Source organism: Chinchilla lanigera, unplaced genomic scaffold, assembly GCF_000276665.1.
Source record: "Chinchilla lanigera isolate Chin_1 unplaced genomic scaffold, ChiLan1.0 scaffold00071, whole genome shotgun sequence".
NCBI lineage: Eukaryota > Metazoa > Chordata > Mammalia > Rodentia > Chinchillidae > Chinchilla > Chinchilla lanigera.
This window is the reverse complement of record NW_004955472.1, coordinates 1921600-1925606: the sequence shown is the minus strand read 5'-3', so window position 1 is coordinate 1925606 and position 4007 is coordinate 1921600. Positions and strand designations below refer to the sequence as shown.

The 4007-nt window shown below is 45.2% G+C and overlaps 1 long non-coding RNA gene across 1 annotated transcript in view; it reads right to left on the bottom strand.

Moving 5' to 3' along the window:
* Nucleotides 1-2149: 2149 nt before the first annotated feature.
* Nucleotides 2150-4007, bottom strand: part of LOC102003014 — a 19881-nt gene continuing 18023 nt past the window's right edge. Inside the window, exons 3-4 of the long non-coding RNA XR_001237086.1 lie at nucleotides 3322-3459; nucleotides 2150-2262 (exon numbers count right to left, since the gene is read on the bottom strand). This is a non-coding gene — a long non-coding RNA (uncharacterized LOC102003014). The remainder of the gene's footprint in view (nucleotides 2263-3321; nucleotides 3460-4007) is intronic.

Sequence of the window (4007 nt, the reverse complement as noted above, 5' to 3'; positions counted from 1 at the left end):
TTCTGTGTAGTTGTGCTGAGCTGACAGTCTGTGGCTCGGACAGCTTCTGTGCAGCTACACTGTCCCGCATACGCCCCTACTGCTCCCCTCTAAATTCCCCTACTAGCCCAGCAAACCAAGGCCCCAGCAAAGAGTCCAATAACCAATCAAGTAGTGCCCTCGGAAGGGTGGGGACAGGGCTTGCTACCCTGTGAAGGAGGAACGCTGTTCAGATTGGGCCGTGTTCCAGCTCTGGGCCCTGTCACTGCGGTGGCTCTTTACCATTTCCTCTTGCAATACCTGCAATAAAATTACGTTTCGTTTGGACTGGTCTTCTGACTTTTCTTCCTCTTTCTACATTGGAGAGAGGGACAAGCCCCGTGAAATGTAACATAATTGGGAGCTGGTCTGGGAAAGAAGACCACCCAAGACCACCAGACACGGCCAGCATACCCCACGTATAGCTTGTGTCTAGATGTCCCCCTAAAGCCTCATGTGGTCATAGGTGGGGCTTTTCAGAGGTGGCTGGATCTAGAGTTTGTGACACTGACATTAAGTGAATGATGCTGGGATTAAGGATGCGTGATTAGCAAATTAGTCCACTGATGGATTTGGAACCGTTCCGGGTAGGATGGGTGCCCCACCCTGGGTGTGAGTGCTGCCCACCCTCAGGATGGAATATAAGGGCCAAAAAGAGGGTGATATTTTGTGTTTTGCAGCTTGCTGCTTGTTTCCTTGCTGCTTTGCTGCCTTTCTGCCTGCTGCCCACCATGAAGAGTTTCTCCTCTGTGATGCCCCTCTGCCATGTGCCGCCCTGCCTTGGAGCCAGCTAACTATGAACTCAAACCTCTACAAACTGTGAGATAAATAGACCTTTCCTCCCTTCACTTTTGGATGTTGGGTATTTTGTCTCAGCCATGAGAAAAATAACTAAGACCCCCAACCCCAACCCACCAGATGTAACAGCACTATTGGGAGACAGTAAAAACTTTAAGATGTGGGGCCAAGTGGGAAGCTTTTGGGTCATTAAGGGCTTGCCCTTGAAGTGGACGTTAGGACCATAGTCCATTGCTCTTTCTCTCCTTGACTTCCCAGCCATGAGGGGAAGAGTTCTGCTCTCCCACAAGTGCCGCCATGATATTTTTCCAGCATTTCCCCAGCATTCCCTAAACTACTAGAGTCCCCAAAACTTGCTGTTGTGGTGGATCCTTGAATCTTCAAAGGATTTATATCTCACCTCTGAGAGAACTGTATCTTAAAATTCTTTTAATAAATTTGCCATTTTTTCATATCTTGTCTAATTAATATTCTGTCCTCAATGTAGGGGCTATGTGTGATGTTTTGTGGTATGCCCAGCTGGCCTCAGTCCCTTCAGAACGAAAGGTTAACAGTGCAATGGCAACACTATAAATGTATACAGCTGTCCATTGCAAAGATGGTTTCCTGATTTTGATTCTTCTTTTCCACAGATTTGGAAAAGAATGCATTTGTCAAGTCAGTGGTCACATATTAACTATACCATGTATTTGAGGTAATTTTCATCTATTTCATTAAATAGACTAAATCTGGTACGACAGAATAAATTTTGGAAAATCTGGTACAGCAGCGGCAATAGGAGCTACGACTTTTTTGACTCTGCCATAGCCCATTGACACTTTCCAGAATCTATCTGGGATTCTGCTAAATCAAAAGAAAATATGATTAGAACCTGTGGTGGATTAACTAATGGGCAACTTGCAACCCCCAGCTGAACTGAGTCAGCGTGGTGCTGGGTGAGGAAGGCCCAACTGAGGAGTGTTGCCAGGAACATAAAAGGAGAACTAGAGGGGAAAAGGGTGCTGTTGGTTCTCCTGGAGAAGCTTGTCACGCTGGCTTTCCTGATATGAACTCAGTTCTCATTGTCAGAGGAGCTCAGGTCCTTGCTGTCACTGAGGATGGCTGTGGTACTTTTCGGAGGAGCTCTGGTCCTTACTTGGAGCGTTGCTTCCTGGCTCCAGTGCAGATCTCTTAGCCTGCTGGCACAGATCCTTTGCCCTGCTGGTGCAGACTTTCTAGCTTCCACCACTGACCTTGGGCCTTCCCAGGGCAGATCCTCCGTACAGACTTGCATGAGACATTGTCGTGGGCGCTAGGTCTTCAGCTGGACTCGTGGGAGGCATTGTTGTGGGCGCTAGGTCTTCAGCTGGACTCGTGCAGGTCGTTGCCATGGGATCCAGGCCCTCAGCTGGATTCTTTGGGTCTCTGGTGTGTGGACAGCTCTCCCACACTCTCTTGCATTTGACTCTTTGGGTGAAGATTATAAAATAATCATATAAATTATGTGTCCTACATTAAATTCTTTCCCTTGTAAGCCTTGACTACGACAGGACTATTACCTCCACATATTATATTTGTTTGGCATTGGGGATGGAACCCAGGGCCCCGTACACTTTATCCAAGCTATGCTGCCAGCCTCCCCCTGCATCGAATAATCTTTAAAAATATCACTGATCTCTCCCATTACTCACAGGCATGATGTGTGGTACTGGGATTGAAGCCAGGGCTGTGTACATGCCAGGGAAGTGCTCTACCACTTAGCTACATTCCTAGCCATATATAGATAGGTAGATACAGATAGATATAGATATAGATATAGATTTTTTTTTTTTTTGAGAGAAGTCCTTGGTAAATTGCCCAAACCGGATTTGGACCTGTCTCTGCATCTCAAATATAGTACCTGGGATTACAGGTGCTCACCATCTTACCTGGCTGTGATCTTGGTGTTTTTTTATTTGTATTTTTGCTGGAGTCAGGAGGAATTTCAGAGGCTTCTATTTGGCCTGTCTCATTATGATAGCTCTTATTTCATAGATCTTGGGATCACTGCAGTAGATTTTTGAGTTACCAAGCATGTGACTTTCATTTATATACTTGAGACCTGGGGATGTGTCCGTAGCAAATTCACTGTGAACTAAGCCCGGATCAGGACTCATTTATTTCATGGTCTCCATATGCCTCCACTCCAAGTGGGGGATCTTGAGGACATTCCGGTCCCTTGGTATCAATTTGATCTTAGATTTGGTTTTTTGGTGGTGGTGGGGACATAGGGTCTCACTATGCAATTCAGCCTGTCCCTAAATTGGCTTATGTAGCCCAGGCTGGTCTTCAACTCACAATGATCTTCCTGCCTCAGCCTCCCGAGTGCTGGGATTGTAGATGTACGCCACTATGCCTGGCCCAATTTCACGTTAGACCCTGTGTCTCAAGTCATGGAACTGCTTGGATTCTATCTCCCCTTCTCTTGTGTTTGGAAGCTCCATCCTCTGAAAAACAACTGGGCATAGTAATGCTGCACACACCTACCTTCGTGTCATGGGATCTTCCCATCTGCAGACTTGGCCTCTCCTTCAGTGACTGGGCTCCAGGACTGGAAGCTGGTACTGATCCGTAACGGGGTAATGAATCATGACTCAGCCTCTAGACTAAACTTCTTTGGACCATCTAGGTTGAATAATATGTTTTTTGGTCTTCTCAACTTCAGGTACGTAGTGTACTACTATCCATTTTCCTAGTTCCCTGCCAGTTTAGCCTCTCTGGCTGTTGCTCCACCCTTATAGATTATAATATTTCTCAAAATACAAAACAAAAAGACACAGAAAAGCCCAATGACAGCAAAAACATTAGCCATTGTTAATATTTTGGTATATGTCCTTTAAGTATTTCACATTCAAAATTGTATCTACACATATAATTTTTAAAAAATGAGACTCTATTATATATATTGTTAGTAGCTCTGTTTTTTACCTTGGGTTTTTTTGTGGGGTGTGCAGTTGGGGATTGAACCCACAGGCTTAATACTCAGCTACATCTCCACCATCCACACCCAAATTTTATAAAATTTTATTTTGAGACAGGGCTTTACTAAGTTGCTAAATTGCTCAGGCTAGGCTTAAACTATGATTCTCCTGCCTCAGCCACCCAAAGTGCTGGGATTACAAACATGTGCCACCCACTCAACTTTGATAATGCTTCATAAGCATGTTTTCTCT